The sequence below is a fragment of the Monomorium pharaonis genome, chromosome 7 (genome assembly GCF_013373865.1).
Source record: "Monomorium pharaonis isolate MP-MQ-018 chromosome 7, ASM1337386v2, whole genome shotgun sequence".
Classification (NCBI taxonomy): Eukaryota; Metazoa; Arthropoda; class Insecta; order Hymenoptera; family Formicidae; genus Monomorium; species Monomorium pharaonis.
In genome coordinates, this window is record NC_050473.1 from 15852496 (window position 1) to 15874773 (window position 22278).

Below are 22278 nucleotides of genomic sequence, written 5' to 3' on the forward strand. Positions count from 1 at the left end.
ACGCATCTTCGTGGGCTCTCTCTCGGGTCCTTCGAGTTTTCTCCACCCCTAACGGAGGTCTCCGTCTCAGAAAAGGAAAACAGGGGTAGAAACAACCTTCTCCCTCCCGCCCCTTCGAAGGATGTATCGAGCATTCACGATGAGCACGAGTGGTTGCCTGGTTCAGGCAGTTCAGGCATATGCAGCGATCCTAGAGCAAGGTACCTAAAACCACTCGCTTAACGTCGATAAACGCAGACAACGGAGACCGACTGACGGGAAACAATATTCTTGCACTCCTATGTTCGCATCCCGACTGTACCTATGCACGAAGAACATTTTCCTCAAGAATTACCAATATTCGATATTATTTCCTACTGTTGATATGATTATTATTTATCATAATTCGCTATAAATGAAAAGTTTAAATAAAAGTAGAATGTTATCTTACCGTAGATGTACATCTATAAAACATAATATTCATTATCATAAAATGTCAGAAATTAGAAACTTATTAACAAAACACATTAATATTATGTGTAAAACTGTAAATTATTTCATTAATATTATTGTATCATTAATATTATTATACTTTGTAGCTTTTAGATGTATCGACTGTCTATATTGTAGTTGTCGGTATAACAAGAACTTGAGTTTGAAACACACAAAGAAAAGGATACATACTGTGATATATGCGCTTATTTGTAACAAAATTCAATAGAACTTAGACACTGTAACGTTATTATAATATGGTTAATTTAAGAGACACGAGAACGTAATGAGATCAATTTATCACTTTAATTCTTCTTGTTAACTTTCTCCATTTTAACCGGTTAGGTAAGATAATGATATAAATATTAAGTATAAGTGCGTATTGGAATTGATATCCGGGATTTCTACTAAATACATTCGAAACACAAAAAACTTGCCGCATATCTAAAATAATATATAGCTGGAAGTATATTAATAAATTATAATATTTATAATGTTATAATTATAATTATAATCGAATATTGTAACAATCTAATTTTATTGATTTTAAAAATTTGTGATTTTCAGCATATCTCTTTGTGAATTCTATTCAATTTCTCAAATTAATTTTATAATACTTATTTAATTATTAATTCTTTGTCTTATTAATCAGTTTGTATAATTATGAATGATCATCTACATTTACAAACGACAATTTTGAATTTGAATAACATCTTGACAGTATATAAAGTAAAATACTTAGAGAAAGTCATTTTAAATTATATAAACTTATATTTCAAGATGTGAATTGTCCAAAAAACATTTTTTGATTAAAGAACCGAGATTTATACTCAATTAAAAATTGAAACTGTTTTATTGTTCATGTCAAATTCGACACAAAATTCAAAATATTGATTAAAATAGAATGATATTGTGGCTACACAGAACACGCCATGTATGCTACATATATTGTATATTCGCTGTTTAAAAAAAAGTTGTTATTATTACTAATAATACTAAATATAAATAATAATAAATAATACTAAATATAAATAATAATAAAAATGCTACATGTAGCCATAAATTTGGCTATATATAACATTTTGCTGATAACAATATGGTAAATATATGCTTGTCCACAACGATGTTAAAAAAAACACTTCGCGATATTGCTAACATAGCGAATGCTGTGTACACAACGTACATAACGTAATATAGCGTTCGATGTATAAATCTCAGCGTAAGAAATAGCTAGTTTAAAAAAAATGGATTAAGAAAAATGAATATTTAATGTTTGGATTAAAGATGACAACGTATCTTTAAAAAATTGTCCGATAAATATCGTAGAATTTCTTATAACTAATTTGGTATAGTAGCTACAGCAAAATAGGCATTCAATAGCCAGTGTGATTAATGAAAGCGCTAATAGAAGTATTTTCTTTCTTGAAAAGTAATTTATTATTTGTTATAGTAAAATATGATCGCAGATAAAGGCAATTTATTTATCGTTTTTTTATTGTACCGACATAATTTCATTTTTTGTTGACTTGTACGTTAATATACCATTCGCGCTCGATCGTTTCACCTTAACAACGATGCGCAAAAGAAGGCCAGGTAATCTCGCGATGCATCTCGCTCACGCTGTTCTACCATGACTTAGCGAAGTATTTCGAATATTCGTTTTGGGATTGCCTGACACAAAGGTTTTATTTAAGTAAAAAGATCTGTGCAAAAACTTTCGCTCCACATTTAACGCGGAACGGCCGATAGAAGTGGACCGCTTCAATATGGTGTTTTGTCTCGATATTATTTTACTGCTCGCTTTCATTCCGCGGAGAGACGATAGTATTGCATCGATAACTGGTATTCGATGTTCCGGTACGTTCTTGTGACGAGATTTTTTTCAACGAATATCACGGCGATATTGCGACGGTGCCATTAACTCTTGACTGGCACAACAGAATTTGTTATGCTCTTACACGAACTTTACGTATGTCACTTATATATTTTTAGCATAAGTTTGTAATAATTTTTTAATTTTAATTCCTATTTTATTCAAATTTTATTTTGTAAAAAAAGCATTCTTATACGGTACATTTTAACCAGCTCGATCATCAAAGCTAATGCTATAATTGTTTCTCTTTCTCTGTTTTTATACGGTGTTTTATCCAGAGATTGTTTTAATTAGCGCATCTCGCAGATAGCGATTACGAATTTAAAAAGCAATAAAATGTTGTTCATAAAATAACGACGTCAAAACTCTTTATATCCACGACAAAGTTAAGTATTATAAATTTGCATGGTAGCTCGGACACGCGAATAAAAATTACGATTCTGTGGCTAATTAATCGGACCTACCACCGGTCAAGAAGACACTGTTACTGATGAACCGATATCGCGTCGGAAAGTGCGTTGCACGCATTCTCTCACGGCCGCAGCATTCAGGGCCGCGTGCAGACTTCATGGATCTCGTAACCGGTATCCAAGAAAACACGAATGTTTTCTTCCTTCATCAGTGTCATCGACGACGTTAAGAACTCGACGAGCGCTTATTGCACGCTTATAAGAATTCCATTTAATTTCTTATCTTTGGCGCGCAGTTCGCTCAAGCATCGGATAGCGTAGGAGTAATCGTGCCCTTTTACGAACACGATTGCACACCAAGATTGCTTGTCAAGGTTATCTGACAACATCCGCGATATAACCTGTGATTTATACCGCAGATATTTTAGTTGTGCTTTTAGCGATTTCATAAATTATCAATGTCTCGCAGTTCGTCTTTTGGTAAACCAATTAAACCTAATAGGGGGTACGAATATTATTCGGTCTTTACGTAGATGTAAATCACTTTTTATATCGGCGTGTTATAATTACAGATGCGATTTCTCCTCAACATCTTGTTTATTGCCAATATCACCTGACATAAGATGTATATTTATTTAACAAAGGAATAATCGAGTTATATTCAATAACATTTCTGCATTGATGATGCACTTCCATCGTATATCATTTGTGTAGAAAAATCAGTGCCGACGATGAGCGCCACAAATTTTTTTTTACATACTTTTTCTAAAGGCCGGCGGCCCTGCCCCCTCTTCCTTCCTTCCTTCCCTCAAGCAAAAGTAACATCATGCCCACAATGGTATGCGTGACCTGCGAATGCACGCAATAAATGTATACGTACACGTGTGCATTAAGTGGAAATAGTGCCAGTGTATGCGGTACTGCGGGCGCGTCGTAACTGAGCGTAAGTTTCACTCAGATTCGCGCATAGGCCTATAAAAGTCGTCGCAACGTTTAAATGCAGCGTCTCGGGCATAAACCAGGGATAAGCGTATTGCATATATAGTGCAGAAATACTCCACGGCCGGGATGCTGTAGCGCTTTTATACGTCTCCGAAAGACGGCCTCATTCGCATAGCTTTCTCGCGCCAAGAGAACTGGATAATATCTCTCTCTCTCTTTCTCTCTCCCTCTCTCTCCTTCTCTCCCTCTGTCTCTCTCTCGCTGTGCCGATTGCGCTGTCTTTCAAAAACAAAGATCGCGACTATTCATATCGACGGCGTTTAGGATCAATAAGATCTTTAAAACAGAATCGAGAAGAAGGTAGACACGGCAATCATGACAAAGCGCAAAATAGCATTAATGATGAAGGTCATTCAATCAAATACTTTTAGATCAATATATCTCCTTTTTTCCAATGATCAAATTTGTCGAACAAATTCAAAATTAAATCTCGAAATGTATAGAATACGAGTTTTTAAATAGAAGTAGAATGTCAAATATCAATTGTATTATTTAATGTTAAATTCTTTGGCACATAGTTTGATTATAACAGAAACCTCAATTATATCAAATGTAAAACATGACACAGTATGTGAAGCGCTAATTTATTCATCGCATCTTTTTCATATGCAATGTAATATGTGTAAATATTATTAATTTGTAACATTAAATAACATTAATGTATCATTATCACAGAATATGAATAAGTGACAGTTTCATTAGCGAGGACTGAGAGAGTCTGTCTGATTCTATCAGATGCAATAATGAAACGCCGTGACAGTTTGTATCTACGTTCAGTTATTGTCGTCGGGTTGTTGTGGCAAGATGAAATTTCGCTATGCTACTTACTGCCCGTAACGGGTCTTCATCTGCCACCGCCATAATTCGCGTCACCGCTTGATTCATATGTAGTTTCTGTTTATAGCAGCGGTGAAGATCCGAGCTTAGACCGCAATTGTATGATCCTGATTTCAACATTGTCAAGAAAAAGATAGAAGTAACATTTAGACATTAGAGACTTGATTAATTAAACGCATATAACACGAACATGCTAGAACACGTAATATCTGAAGTTTAATATCTCTTGTAATTTTCTGTCACTTTTAAGATAGCAACAAAAGAAAAAAAAGTAACATTTAGAAAATAAAATTTAATGAAATAAATACGTACAATAGTCATAAGATTTATATTTTAATATTATTTTAATTCAAATTATTTTAATTTTGTATATACTTTTTCAATACATTAACCGACATAAATATAATATTTTTTCCTTTATTTCAATTTATATTATGTTATTTTTAAATAACTTTTATATACAATTAAAATTTGATTTTAACTTTAATATATATAGGATATAAACACATTAATAATTTTATTTTGTTAATATAATTAACATAAAATTCATTTTAAATCTTGACTGATACTTTATATATAAATATAAATATATATATATTTTTTTTATCTTGTCAGTTACATTCGTTAAATTTCAGAATTTAAATTTCAAAAAATTGTGTTTTATTATATATGTAATAAAATTTTTCTAGATTATTATAATAATAAAATTATTAAAAATAAAAGCTAATGATACACAAAATATGAATAAAACATACTTTAATTAAATATATTATATGTATAGATTTAATTAAATATGATAAAGGATTTAAAATACATAAAAAGTTCAAATTTCCAATAAATCTACATCGACTTATTTATAAGCTAATCAAATTAAGAATGACATAAAGATAAATTATAATATTTATCGTTAAGTGTCAAAGATCAGGTACTCACCCACATAACACAGAATTTCATATTTTTATCTTTTCTTAAACACACTTTAATACAAAAATATTACATATTAAATGCAACTATTGGCACAATGTTTTAACATTTTTATTTTCACATAATTAGTAAAGCTTAAATCGTGAAAGTTGGATAAATCAAATAACTTATTACTTATTATCAGTTAATGACGTTTGAAACAATAGGAGCAATAGCTACTGTTCATTATTTTGTGTATCTATTAACTTTTTTTAAGTTAACATTAATATGTTTGCAGAAAACAATAAAATAATAAATGATTGCAATTTATATATATTAAAGATACCTCGTTTGATAATCATAAAGTGATACACGGCGCACGAATCAAAAGATACATAAATAGCGTGTTATCAATTAAGTAATTACAAGATCTTCATTAAATATAAGTTTCCTTAAAATTCACAGTTGTTAAACAAAGAGCGACTATTTTTCGCCTGAAAAACGGGATTGAAAAAGAGATTAATGTGATCTCACCGTCGTTTCGTGTTCGGTTGCATATCGGATTTCCCGGTACAACAAAGTCTATAGGTTTCAATTTACGTTTCGAGGACACACTAAAAACTGACTTAGAAAAATTTGATTTGAAAACAGTTTAATATAAATAATGGTTGTCTCACACGAGACTGAAACAAAATGGTAATAATGTTACGAAATGTGTAAGATTATAGGTTTATGTATTTGAATATATTAAAAAAATATATTCAATTAATACATTAAAGGTTTTACCCACACGTGAATAAGACAGAGTAATTTACAAATTTATTGCAAGGCAATGAGCTCTGTAGGTAGCGGGCGCATTCTTTTGCCGTATATTCTTCTTACTTCTCTTTTCTTCACCGCATCTCCTGTTTTATACTTTTTGCTCTGTCCAGGATGCACGTACCTGAGTTCGACCGAGGCTCTCCCGTATTCGTCTTATTAAAATCCTTGCGCGGCGCCTGACAAGTTGTCTTGCAGCAATGTCACCGGTTACTCACTCGGGAGAACAGACTTGCATAAAATGCCTCGAAATAAATCAGATAAGAATCGGCTTTTGACGAGAATCGGACTTGTGACGAGAATTAAAAAGTCGTTGTAATTTAGCTTATATCGCCATTGCAAGTTTTATAACGACTCTTTACTTCTATATGCACAATCTGGATTTATGTTAATTCCTAGATATATAGAGGATATGTAGATGTATATAGAAAACGGTACGTCAGTGATGTCAAGTGATATAATGAGATATTAAATATTTAGTTATTTGGTTTTTTAATTTTTCACATTATCAATAAACATATTTTAAAAAGCTTACCTATCGTTCAATAGCAATATATGTCGTAAAAAAATTGATTTGTTTTTATTTATTCCACTGTTAATTATGCTCTATCAATTTTGAAATTAATTTTGTAATCAAAATTAGTTACAATTAAAAAATATATCGCATAAAATATACGCGACTTTAATTACATTTATAAAAAATATTGAGAATGTAGAGAAGCATACATATTAGCATATTTACTTTTAATTTATTATTAATTTTCTAATCTATTATTAATTATTTCCTTCGTACCCCTAAAACCTGAATTCACTGTGTGCCACATTTTTTATTACACTGCTCATGAAAAGAATTTGAGAACAGGATACTGTCTGTTATTACAATGCATACTTGTATGCACTTTAGTTGCACTTTGGCTGCACAATAGTTCTCGTATTAATACAAATGCATGCGCCATCTTCCTTTATGCTTAAAGAATCATACATAATAGTAATATAATAGTAATAATTTTTATAAAATCATCGAGAATAGAGAGACCTGACAAATCCATGCAAAAATTCAATACTATGTAGGCAGTGTTGCCTTACATTTGCCGCTTTCTTGGATGGATAAACTTTATAAGCTTCTATCAATGACTGAAAGAATGTGACACGAGGCCTGATGGAGCGGTTAAATAAGTGCTATGGCGAAAGTCGAGGAGAGAAAGAGAGAGAGAGAGAGAGAGAGAGAGAGAGAGAAAAAAAGAGAGAAAGAGAGAGGAGGGGGAAAGCACGAGACAAGAGAAACAGTGAATATACTTTGTAACTTTAGACGATACCTGAGCACATATACATATACTTGTACACTCGTTTAGCATTATTTGAAAAAAAGAAAACTATGAACTATAGTTGCCAAATATAATTTTCATACATCTCTCTCTCTCTCTCTCTCTCTCCCCACCTCTCTCTTTCTGATGAGTTAACAAATTTAGAAAATTGTTATTTATCTCTAATTGATAAAATTGTTGTGTAATTGAAGTAACGCGTATCTTTATTTTAAAGAAAATACGAGTAATATTTTGTTTCAAGAATATAAAATTGCTTGGTTGCTCGTCGACGATGTACTGTATCAATTATATGAATATATGCATATAATGAATTACCCTGTCATTCATTGCCTTTTCATGTGGAGCGACTAATATGTGTTTTCGTGAAAGTTCAACGTTACAACTTTACAATCTTCACAAATGCTTAGTATTATAGTAATAAACTTTTATCTTTATTACTTTAAGTCTTATCTAGGTCGCAGCGTGCAGTTTTAAATTATTAACGTTTATGAGAAAGAAACTTTTGAGCGGATGTAGAAACGTGGCGAGCTGTCTAGATAAACTAGAATAGACACAGAAATAGATACATATAAAAAGATATTGAAACAATTTAATAAGTACAGTATAGTAAAAAATTAAATATTTGTTTAAAACAAGAGAAGAGCTTCTCTATAAAATATTAATAATATATATCTTACAATCTTTGTTTACAATAAAATAAGAAAACAAATATATACACTGAAAAGAAGTTGTCAATTTGACTAAATGTTTCAACTTGATTAAATTTCTTTAATTCAATTGTTTATATATTTCAATCAAATATATAAATATTTGAATTAAAACTTAAGTATTTCATGTATTTAAATTAAATGAATAAATACTTGAACTGAAGAAATTTAATCCAGTTAAAAAATTGGTCAGGTTAACAACATTTTTTCCTCAGTGTACAAAACAATGAAGAGATATATTATATCAGTATTAATAATCAAAATCATGTATTGCGTAAAAAAATATACTTTTAAACTAATATATAAAAAAATCGTTATTCTTGTTTATACTGTTATAAGAATGTTCTAATTTGCAAGATACAAGTTATAACTTAATTAAAAACAATGATTAGACATTGTTTTATGTAAATGATGCCATATTGAATCGAATATGACGCGCAAGTGATAATTGCATATCATTGTTCAGTCGTACTATCGTAAGTGCTACAGTAATAGTGATAAGGCGTTTTACAAGCTCATGACACAGATAGCAATATTTGTCAGGGTCATAGAGGGATCTTTCAAAAAATATAATCATGCCATATATGTATGAGACTTGATAAAATAACGGATTTTTAGTTAATAAATTTATAAGGATTATCTTTTTTTTCTCTGTGCTTGCACAATCTGTTATTTATACGTAAAATAAAGAAGCTTATGTGCCTTTCCTTTCACCTCTTCCCCTCCCCTTTCTCTCTATAATTTTCATTCTAATAATACGCTAATCTGTACGACGTTGTAGTCAAAACATCCAAAAAGATTAAATTTAGGTTCCTTTCCTCTTCGCATCTTAATAATCACGCAAAGCCTTGTTGCATCTGACATGCAAACCGTGCAATGCTTGATGCAACCAAAATATATTTCTACGTTTTCGAAAATAGTTTATGAGGTTCCGCAATGCTACATTTTATCGTACTTTGTGTTGATGGACACACGCATACATAACGTTTTGCGCACGTGTGTATAAAGTATGGTGTATAAAGTATGGTGCGACGAGATCGGATACGATCTGATCGGCGACCCGCTATTTCTGCCGGTAAAGTCCTTGGCAAAAGATCGGTGAGAACCGAACTAGCAGGTTCGTCAGTGTCCCTCGACCGCGGTCATAAAATAACATTTTATCGCCGGCCATGCATGCGATGATAGTCGATTCGTAAAATGTTGAATCAATTGCCTTCGTTAAAGCTTGAAGAAATCCCAATACAAATTTTGATTTCTAACTAAAAATCGGTAAATGTATAAAAATTTTAAATTAAAAATGGTATAAAAAAAGCCTAATTTTATAAATTTATCTTTAAAGTAATATCCTACACTGAAAAAAAAGTAATATATTCAATAAGATATGTTATTGCGGGCTGCCAATTACAGATATACTCAATACAATAATATATGCTATTGCAGTATCAACATTGTACTTGCATTAATAGCAAATATTATTGTATTGAGTATTTTATGTAGTTGGCAGCCCGCAATTACATATGTTATTGGCTATATTACATTTTTTTCTGTGCAGGTATATGTACGGTAAATATAAAAAACTTTTTTAAATTACATCTTATAAATTTTAGTAATATTATCTTTAAATAAATAATAACTTTATTAGAATATATCGTAATAATATATTTAATGTATATGTATAATATACCCTAATAATTTATACAGATATTCGAAAGGTAACAACATATTAGTATACGCGCGACTACATACAATATTGTACATTGTATATATAAGCAAATTAATAGATATAAATTTCATAATAGCCCCTGAAAGATATTTGCACGTATGAATATGTATAACGATAAGCTATAGTCACATGCGATATCGTATAACAAATTTTAATCGTATAAAAAATTAAACTAACAAAGTAATTTTAGAAAAAAATTTCCACTTTATATATAAGAAAACTGAAAGTTATTTATATAATTGAAGTAAGATTTATTGGAAATATAGGAAGTCTTTTCTATGAAAAATCTCGAGTATAAATGGTAAAATTATTCAAATAATATAGCTTACTTGTATGTTAGCAATAAAATTTTGTACTAATTATACGTGAATTTAAAGCGAGAGAAAAATTTTTCGTTAGATCGCATTTCCTGAATTGAGAACAACATCCGTAGATTCGCGTATCTCTGATTATACCGTAAATATTAACGAGTGTAGTTCAAGAAACGATCACCGATACATCTATCGTGTGCACTAAAGTGAGCCGAAAGAGGATGAGCGATGCATTCCCGGCCGAAATTCGTCCCCGGGCGATACGCAAGATAGGCAGACGTGCATGCATACGTGCGTGCGTGCGTGCGTGCGTGCGTGCGTGCGATCGTGCAGCGGTTTACACGCACGTGTACATGAGACGATGGTAACACGAACGTGGCAGAAACACGTTGCGATATGCGTACACTCGAGAAATTGCATGCCAATCGTTTATGGGTAACTAAATATGTAGAGGAGGGGAAAGAGCGAGCGAATTGGAGTAAGGAGAGTAACTCTTTGGAAACGTAAAGAGTAGGGAGAGTGAGCCAAATAAAGAGACAGGTAGAGAGATCGAAAAAGAGGTAACACCTAGAAAGAAGGTAGGACACAGAGGGTGAAGAAAAAGAAAAATCAAAGAATGAAAAAGAAAGAGATGAGAGGATAAGAACAAAACAGAGAGAACCAAAAAGAGAGAAGAGAAGGTGTACGACGTCATATTTTTCGTGTCTTGTTTTTTTTTTCCATATCGCCGCAGAGAAGTTCATAAGCAGCAAAATGCTAAAGTAATACTCGGTATGCACGCGAGAAATGCGATAAATCGAAGGATACCAATGCACGAAAGACTCCAGGAGCAGGTTTGCCATGGCAGAATAGGTGCTCCATTTTTTTCGGTCATCGCGTGTCGCCAAATGCGATAAAATCTTTCGCGCGCTTCTACAAGGAAAGATCGTTGCTCTAAAGAAAATATTTCGTGTACAGCATGCGCAGAGATATGCGATTTTAGGAGAGAGCGATTACGACCGTTTTACGATTATTAAATAAGAGTTGTAATTAAAAAATTACAGACGTTTGCATTTTTCGCAGACAGACTGTTAAATCTTCCATATCTCGAGATAAAATAAAGTTTTTTATTGAGATACAATGTAAAAGCCTAATGTGTGTTTTATCGTTCAGTTTACATATTTTTAGATAAAAATAGCATTATGCTAATCCGAATAGCTTCAGAATTGATGAACATATGTCATGTTGTCTTGTCGGTGTAGCCAACATTCATTTGCATAAGGAATAGTGATCACATAAAATTCGCTTACCTTAGTGCAGTAGAACATGTAATAATTCCGTCACGGGCAGATAGTTACCGCATTACAATTTAGAAAATCGCGAGTAGACAGAATAGTTATAGCTCGCATCATACGCATGCATTTATCGCTGTTATTGCGTGCAATTTTTTCGGTAAAGCTGACATTAATGCAATACTTTCGAATGAAAATAACCGATTGTTATTACGTGACTGGAAAGAGCAAATGGCAGGAAAATTTATATGTGTAGATACAGAACGTTTGTTGCTCTGTATTTTCTGATAAAGCAGCATAGTATTGACTAGTTTTCGTTCTAAAATATTGAATGCATTTCTAAAGTAGTATTAAACGCCAAATTTTTTTAACGTGACCAAGACAGACGTTATAATTTCCTGTTTCGTAATATTTTCACAAAAAGAAGTACATAATATATTTTACAATATCGTTGGAAATTATGATTTTTGCAAGAATATAAAAAATGTAAATAATCGTAATTCTTTCGTTTAAACTATAAACTTTAAACTATCTCCAGTTTGTTCGTAATATATCATTTTATCATTCACTAATTTTTGAAACTTACGTGATGTAAGTGCATAACTTGTCAAAAAATTCAATTATTTCTCCATTTAATCCAGTTATTCTATTCGCCGTTTTCGTTCAAGGTTTATGATGATAGAACTAACTGTTACCTATCTATCTCAAGTTACAAAGATCAAAGTCGACAACTAATTATCACAATGTGCGTTATCCGCACATCATAATATTAATAGTTAGTAATTTTGAATTTATCTCCAAATGAAAATCATGTATGGAATATATTTTTGGAAGCTTCTTAGACAGATTCAGTCATTTAGAGAAGTAACTAAAATTCGGCTATTTTCTTTTAAATGCAATCATAAAGCATGTAATGTTCGGTCAAGGTTGCCGACGCCGACTGACGGAACTATGGAACCGAATGTATAGTTATTCGTAGTGGCTCGTGGTGCAACGCTGAGTCGCTCAGGCGAACGGCTTACTCACAGAATAGACTGGCAGAGCCTCCACCGTTCCTCATGTCCGGAAGGTGCTTCGCTTTTCATAAATTTCACGTAAATGATGGCGTGCTAACCGACCTGGTAGCAGAGTCGATTGCCCAAGGCGGCAAATTGACGCCCATCGGCACAACTCCGGTTTCCATGCACGATGTTAGGCGTCGTCCACACGGAGAATGTCGTCTCGAATACGACAACAATTCTAGTAATTATTTTAAGTTTTCAACTTTATATTGTATACCATTTTATATCAGCTTCGTTATTATCCCAAGTGGAAATTGAATATTGATAAGATACTCTCTCAGTATGAACCTATTACGAACTTTAAGTATTGGGTACTAAAGTAAAGTACCTACATGGTGTTAGATAATAAGATTGTACTGTTGGAATACTGGATTGACAGCACTTAAAACTTGAAACACAGTAATATTATGATATAGATAATTACACAGTATAAAAATAGATACCGAATCTTTATCACAATAATGGGAAATATGGATCCGTTATATTTCATCAAACAGTTAGGCTATATTATTCATATTTCAGATTAATTCAATCAATTTTTTTCAGTGCACTAATCGACTAAATGACGTTAGAACAAACTGAGATTGAAACAAACTGTATTTCAAAAATAACGATTATGATTGTGTATTAAATATTCCATTCGTGTATAAAAATGAACAACCCAATGATCGGAGATACAATATAATGTACCGCTTGCAACATAGCTCCAACATAGAATAATAACGTTAATGGGAGTTGTTATTAATACTGATAAAGTTTGTGAAAAAGCCGATCATTTTCAATCGTCAACCATATAATCTCTCAAAAGAATCTATATATTATTCGGAATTCTTCAACTCGCGTTGGTTAACGATTCTATCAAATCCCGCATGCTGATGATAAGTGTATCCGCATTCTTTGTATTAACTCCACTAAAGACCACTTTTTAAAAACGGACGAAATGATTTTCGTTCAAGATACATTCTTGATCGAATCCCTTCAATTAGTCACACATAAAGAGAAACCTGCCTTTAATTAAGCTCCAATTGAGAAATCGTCGTCGAGGAACGGCTGCAAGAAACGTGATGCAGGTGCATCGCAACACTCACGGAGGAACCTGTTTCACGTGTTGAATTTAATGTAAGAAATAATTAGGTCTTCTTAAATATTTACGGATTGTGTGTAAATAGTTGCATTTTTTATCATTAACATTCGATATAGCTACAATTTTATCACGCTGTAACATCTTGTAAAACTTGTTTTTATATTATATAAAATTCCTAAAATTCTTTTCACTAGAAGCAAATTTATATTTCTAAAAATGTTTAATAAGTAATTATATTGCTTGTTGATAATGTCTAAGAAGCTTCCAAAAATATATTCCATACATGATTTTCATTTGGAGATAAATTCAAAATTACTAACTATTAATATTATGATGATTTATATTACGATAATTCAAAATTCGAAAAAATTATGTAAAGTTTTAAAAATTGGAGATTAATTTATTGATAAATGTTAATATAATTATTATTATAAGATTTTTTTAGCTATTCCTCGTATCAGAGATTTCAAAAGATATATAATTTCAAAATATAGGAATATCAAATAATGTTTTTAGGGTATTTTTTTACTGAAATCAAATGTCAATACAGTTTATCTGTTAATAGTGGCCTTGCAATATTTTTTTTAGCCAATCCCGTATCTGAGTATTTTACGTTGCAGATCACGAAGCAATTTAATCGACGTATACGCACCTTTCTTTTATTTGAGTCAGTTCTTACGCTTATGCCATGTTTCATTGCCTCGCCCTTCTCTGGCTACTTGCTTATCCTGTTTATATCGCATCTCTGAGAGTGCAAAAGATTTCTTTTTTTTCTTCTTTCGCAAGAGGTTTTGGCTGGATTCTTCTCATCGTATTCGTAACACAATCAAAAATAATTTTTTAAACGTAATTTTTCACCATGTTTAGTCGCAAAATATTTTTTTAGAAGTAAAAAATTTATCTTGTAATAAAGACGTTTGATAAAAATATTTTTGTGGTATTTTTATAAAAACAGATATGTAATGTGTATATATATGTTCAATGTTTTTTTATCTTCAATAATGTATTAAAATTTAGTAAATAAAGCAACTTATTCATTAATTCAGATCGAGCCGAGTACTTTTTATTTGATATATGTATATTTGTAGCACAAAATATACGTTTTAAAATATAAATCAATGTAAGAACAAAGTAAAAATAATTTACAGAACCTGCTATTTTTTTCGATACGCACTTTGTTCTGTGACTCGAGAGAAAGTCTTGAAAGATCGAGAACTGCAAATATATAAACACGCGAAAGTCACTAAATAAAAATGCTGTTCAGCTCAAAAGAAAACGTTACAAGTGATCTCAAAGTGATCGATGAAATTACGTATTTTCATCAATTTCGTCATTTTGATTCACAATAAAAATCACGCGTAATGATAATCATATGATCGAATATATCTCGTTACCTTTTTGCTCTTCGTTTATCCCATACGCCTTTAATCGAATTCACTTGGTTGCATCTTGGAAAATATCACGCGCATACAATTCATGATTTCTTATCGGAACGATTCGGTCTCCGTCCAATCACGATGTGACGTTATCTTTTTTGACTGCCCGCCTTGTCGCTGTTACCGTGTGGAATGCGCTGTGCAATCGTTGTAGGCGCAGAACATTTTCAATGGACCCCAGGCCATATCGCGAATCCCCGCCTTGATACTTGACACTCGGGTAACGTGTACGGTTCGATATCTTTTATCGCGTTTTGCTCTTGTTACCTGCTTCTTAGTACGAAACTTAACTTATTATGAACTTAATATTTCGCTCGTCACGCAACACGCTATCGTGCTGTGCCCTGTTATTAAAAATTACATTGCATATCATGACAAAGCCTATCAAGCTTGCTATCAAGCGCTCCAAGTTTCTAGTAGGCTTTCGAATTAAGACTTTATTCGAGTAATTAAAATTTTATGTTTTAAAATATATATTTTTAGTTTTTATACAAATATTTAAAAAATATACACAAAGAAAATTTTAAATTAAAAATTATTATGTACGATAGTAGCCATGAGAAAAAATTTTCAGAGATTTATATCATAAGTAGTATAAATACTATAGTAATTTGATGACAAACATAATATAAAAATTTTCATAATTTCTTCTTCGGTCCACCTTTACTATTTACTATAGAAATTTTTACTATAAAATTTTCTTCATGTAAATTTAATGGAATATAATTAATAATAATTACACAGAATAATATTTAAAAAATTGAGATGTAAAAAATGTGAAAATCACAATTCATCAATATCTTAATTACTCGAAACATAAAATCTCAATAACATTTTTATGAGAGATACACATGCACACATGCAAAAGACGTGAGCTTTTTTTATTGTCGCGTGTCCAGTTTCCGTGAGATTAGAGTCCTGATTTCACAAATTCACCTTTAGTTTTATACTGAATCGAGTCCGAGAGATTTACGATCTTTACTCGAAACAATTCGGTGCAGTCGCAATGTGTGGGGACACTTCCTGTGCTGCGCTGACATTTCCGGAACGCGTAAAACCCGTTTCTACCACAAGAACAGCCGCCGCGGTTCAATCAGTAAATTCAGCCATAAGTGGAGTATCAAATCGTGGCATCGCGTATGTGCATGTATCTGTTCTGTCCAAACGCTGACTATCGCACTCTCCATCTATTTCGTCGACATTTTACGATCGTTCTTACCTCACCACGTCTTCTTCCTTCATTCTACGTTTACTAAGCACGATATTCTCTCTGTAGCCTTCTCCCTTAGATAACCACGCGACGGAAATTTTTTTTGCTCTTCTCGTGATTAAAGATGAAATATTTTTCATAACAAGATATAATAAACAAGAAAAAAATAATAATAAGAAAAGCATAGATTTTAATTGTTCATAAACTCTAGCACGAAAAATACAAAAACAACATAATAAAAAGTTTTTGATTTTATTATCAAAATCAATTTGAAGTCTATATAACTTTAAAATTTGTATTATTATATTATATTTAAGGTTTGTTCTAAAACACGCACACTTTCCTCATTTGAGTTTCATTCTCGGGGTATCTTTATATTATACGATATACCCGGTTTTTAGTTGTCCGAATTGTTCACATTGTACGCAATACTTAGTGTATTAGGTGATAATTTCTAGAATACTCTATAATGGCTCTTGATCAGTGCTTGCCATTGTGAAAACCGAACACGAATAATGATATGCATTCGGCACAAAGCAATGTTTGAGAGTACATGATATATCTCAAAACATAAGGATTGCGTAACAATTTTCGAAAAACATTATCAGAAATAAAATAATGCAGCGATATCAATCGAAAATTGATATATTAATTAGATCAATACATCGACATAGTCTGTGTACAAATTATTTTCGAGTTATTACTATAAATATCACTCTGTACATAGTCATTATCCTTTAGTTGACAATTTTTTTTGTCAAGTAAAAAATATTTTCCCCTTTTCTAGGAAACTTATTCCAATTGTATTACTTTGAAGAAAAAATACAACATAATGCATTCATCTTAATCATTAATACGCCTTTGTTTCAAGTTAGAATCATTATAATACTTTCTTCGAAATTGTAGAAACTTTTTAAAAAAATGATTTAACCGATATTGGATGTCCATTAAAACTTTCTCCAATTCAACAGACAATTATAGTAAATTTATATTAAATAAAAACACAATTATACTGTAAAAATAAAATTATTCTGCTATTCAGTACTTCAATATTTTCATAATCTCTTTACCACTTTCTAAGAAATTACCACTTATTAGTTTACATTAATACCATAAAATTTGTGGTAATTTAGGAAACTTGATAGATTTTAAAATATTGATTTAATCTTTATAATAAATGTAAAATACTCTTTATAATAAATCTAAAATATAAAAATATTTATATAATATAATAAATTTATATTATATAATATAATAAAAATATAAAAATTTAATATAACACTGTATAATTTAAAAGACCAATATATACATTTCTCAACTCTCCCCTATATTTAATGTAAAGCTACAATTTTTTATTTCTGCATTTCCTATGCTGTGTTAAGACAGGGAAACAAGTTCTACTTTTTAACTTATTTATGCAAATATATAGAGATTATACTATATACGCATATCATATTTTCCCTTTAATTCTCTTCTAAATTGTTCTTTAGAACTTGCAAATATCATAGCAATTTCAAGTTCTTTGTATATTCGATTTATATATTCTATTTAGATTCGAACCAATTCTTATGCATACTCTAATAACATTCGAAACATTAATATCAATGACCAATAACGTTTCACTCTTATTAAAAACTGTGCTATAATGAAAAAATAACATTCCCCGTCGTCGATATCGCCAAACAGAGTACATAATGTGTCGCATAAGTGCAATGCAATTTACACGGCAGATCGTCTCGATCAAACGAATTCAATCATAAAACTTCAATGTTCTAAAGCTGAGTGCTACCTCCACCCGGACTACATCGTCGCACGAGAGCCATCCCTACCTAGCTATCCGACGTTTCTCGCGTCGCGCACCCCCTGATACGACTATCGTGTCCGCTATCTTCACCGCGACGTACTCCCACCCTTCGTCGTCCATGGGCAGCATGTATTTCACATCTTGCCGCCGCTACCAGCAGATCAGAGGGACGGAGGGACTCTTTCACGCATGCGCAACAGTGTCATATGACGTACGCACATCATAAGTGCATGACCCTAAGTAGCGTATATGTACCATCGAGATACGTGGCCTGTCATGAAGGAAAATAGCAAATGTCAGGGAAAAACAATACGCAGAAGTCATATTGATTATTCATCAATATTATAATTTGATGTTGCAACGAAGGCGAAGAAAAAATAGTAAAGTGTCTCAAGACACAGCATTTTTTAATGTATTTTCCTTTTGCTGCCATTAGTAATATGAAAATTCTATTAAAAACAATATTGAAGGCCTATATTATCGTTATGTACATGTGATAATAAAAATTATTAATTATATATTATTATCTATATAATACTTAAAAAATGTATTTAAAAAATTATAATAAAATTTTGTTTTGTATCTGCATTATGCACATTACAAACACCTGAACAAATTTAAATTAAAATTAACAAATATGCTTTCCTTAGACCGTGCTTTTCAAAATTTATAACATACTTACATTTTTAAAAATTTTATATAAAAATCTTACAAAATTTATGAAAGAAAAATAATATTAATTTCGTGTGCCTAACAATAAATTAAATTTATTTCCTCTACATAAAATTGATCAATTTTATTATCACACGTATATAACCACAATGTGTACGTATTTAATATTGTTTTTAATATACTTTTTACATTACTAGTATTGCAAAAAAGAAATATTGAGAAACGTATACGGGCCCCAAAAGCGCCTTACGTTCTATCTAAGCACGAGGCTGTCGAGTAGTCACGTGGTCCTCACTGCACTTGCAATGGAGATGGTTAGAGTGGTGGGAAAAATCCTTCCGTCCACTACCCCTGGTTACCAGCGGTCTTAGTAAGTTACGGACTGCATGCAAGTGCACATCATATTGACGGCTGTCTCTCATTTGATCTCGATGTTTTTCGTTGTTTGTTTTTTCTCGCCTGTATATTAAAATCTCGCGCAACGTTTTTCTGGGATAAATCTAGAAAACTGATTCGGAATTTGTAAATTTGTCAACTTACGAAGATTTAGATAGTCAACGACGACAGATAGAGAGGAAAAACAGGTTCGCGCGAAGGACGGCAATTCAACGACGACAAAACAGTGTGATACGCGACGAAGAAGAAAAACAGACCTCGGAAGAAGTGCGCGTGTGCAACACGAGTGCCCGCGGTTTTACCGCCCGTTTTAATTGTCGCGCTATTATTTAATCTTTTGCCGATTGCATTTTTCTGCATGTCGTACAGAAAAAAAACAATTTATCAAAAGATATACAAATAATATTGAGTTATAAATTGAATAATTTGAGAGATATAACTTGCATATAAGCAAAAAAAAAGTGTATGCAAGGAGGCCGCAACCAGAAAGCGTGCAAGAAAAGTGGAAAAGAGGGAAGGACTATTCATTTCCGAAGGCGGAGACTTCCTGCCACGCTTTTCTTTTTTCCTCTCCCCTCTCAATTCCCTCGTATGCTCGTATTTTGTATAATTGTGAAGTGTCCTCGCGACGTACGAGAACCGCGTATCGCGAAGGTACACGTAACGGAATTGCTATACTTCTCTAAATCGCGGTCACATGAGCGTGCACGTGTGACGCATCTGAGGTGCTGCGGTCAACCGCACAGTAACGGACAAATTACGCGAGAATTCTGCACGCAAGATATACTAGTAAGGGGAATTCTTCTCGATCGAGCGCGCCGCGCCGGCGGATCTCGCGTGATTATTAGATACAGCGTTGCTCGCGTGTGACGACAGCCAGTGGACCCTCGCACGAACACCATCAATTTATCCAAAGCTTTCATTATACGGAACAGCCACTGACAGCCAGCAAGGTGATAGAGACAACCAAAAAAAAAGAGAAATAGAAAGAAAGAAAGAGAGAGAGAAAGAGAGAAAGAGAGAAAGAGATGACAGGGTGAGTTCTTTTACTGCAAAAAATTTGTTATTGCCTATCTGATTATAATTGAACGTTAATACCGCGCGCGCTTCCGGTAAAACGATAGTGCCTATCGCCGAGAGAGAAAAGCCACAAGTAAAGCCACATGGTAATAAAGAAACTAAGAAAACATTTTGATTATCAGTTATGTGTAAATTAACATAATTACTTAAAGAAACCATGGTTTCTTAAGTATGCGTTACCGAGACAGGAGATGATAGTTACTCCATTCTTACGCGCGCAGCTTCAGTCGAAATATTTTTTTAGTAATACCGATATTAACTTTCAGTCACATTCTTATATATAAAATAATAAGTATTCGAAGATATTCATAATATACATACTGCATACTGATATAGCTTTTGTGTGATAATATTATGTGATGCCATATGTAGTTTAAATCTATTATATATATCTATTACCAATTCATTAAAATATTATTGAAAAAAATTATATCATACCTCACATACAGTTGGTTTATTCAAAACCAAATATTTTGGTTAAATTCAAATCCAGTCCCAATCCTAAGAAATCTCGCACGCAAATTTTGTAGTGCAACTAATATCGCACGTTCGCGACAACACAAAAGTTTCAACTATCTACATGCAAGAAAACTTGCAATTTCTTGCAAGTATTCATATGATTTTGTTTTATACTTTTATCTCATAAAAATTATTTATTTATAAAGTTATGTATCGGTCACTTTAACTGCTAATTCCGCGTAATTTCTTATTCATGCTCATTTCTGTCAGTCATCAATTTTAATCTCTAATTCATAGAATAAGAAATAGAAAGTAAATTAAACTAAGATTGAATTTAATTTTAGTGATATTATTATCTATGTTAGAAATGGATATTAGTCAATAATATGTCACACAAATTGTAATTTCAAGTATCGATCAATGACATTCGCGCGGACGTTGAATATTCATAATTTATTTGTAGCACCTATAAACTTTCTTCTATTCAAATTTTACGAATATAAAAATTTATTATTGTAATTTTTCAAAAAAGATTATATTGAATTATATTAAAATAGTAACTTAATGCTTCTTGCGTTAGCACATACTTTGTTAAATAGCAGAGCAATATAAAATAATTACATGGGCAAGTGAAAGCGAGGATAACACGAACGCGAAAGTAACGCGTATAAAACATTAGTTAAATGCTAAATGTATAAATTTTCATGTTTTCTCTTGATAAAAATTTTTCAAATTTTCGATTTGAAAGAAATACTTTCGTGTGTGACTGTACTGATGGCATCTGCCTCCACGCCAACGTGCCAAGAAGTCGTCGTTAGTTAAAAAGTCGCGTGAACGGGATACAATGTAACTAGTCGGAGATGTATTCGCTTCCTACTGCGATTCAGTTGCGCTCTTCGTTTTATCGCGAATCTATTCGCAGAGATCACGTTCGCGGCGATATCGATAACACGCCTTACGCACGATTTATCTCGCGTCTTTCTTGTGAATGTGTAGTATGAACATACTATATGTAATTAACGCATACACGGAGAGAATTTTCTCTTAAAAATTACCCTGAAAATCGTGGTAATTGTGAGACAACGTAAACCTTGAAGAATTTTACCATACTTTTAATAAAATTTACTAAAATTTTCCGTATAGTGAAATACACTTTTCATAAAATTTTAATTTAGTAATTATGTATCTGTGCATTATTTGTATATTGTTTGAGATACTTTTCAGTGTGAAAATTTTTCTGTTGTCATTGTCATTGGTTGTCAATGTCTACCTATAATTACTTTTAAAAATTATCAAGGAGTATACTCTAAGAAAAAAATAAGTACAATTATAACCCACTTTGGGGCCCACGATTAAGTATAATCAAATTTAGATAATCATATTTAGATTACTCGTAATCCTAATTTCACATTTATGTTTTCAAA

General features: G+C 32.0%; 1 protein-coding gene across 2 annotated transcripts in view; it reads left to right on the forward strand.

Moving 5' to 3' along the window:
- Positions 1 to 19266: 19266 nt before the first annotated feature.
- Positions 19267 to 22278, forward strand: part of LOC105834127 — a 52961-nt gene continuing 49949 nt past the window's right edge. For both annotated transcript variants that reach the window (XM_036290285.1, XM_036290284.1), the window contains exon 1: positions 19267 to 20351. The gene's annotated coding sequence lies outside the window, so the exon portion shown is untranslated. The remainder of the gene's footprint in view (positions 20352 to 22278) is intronic.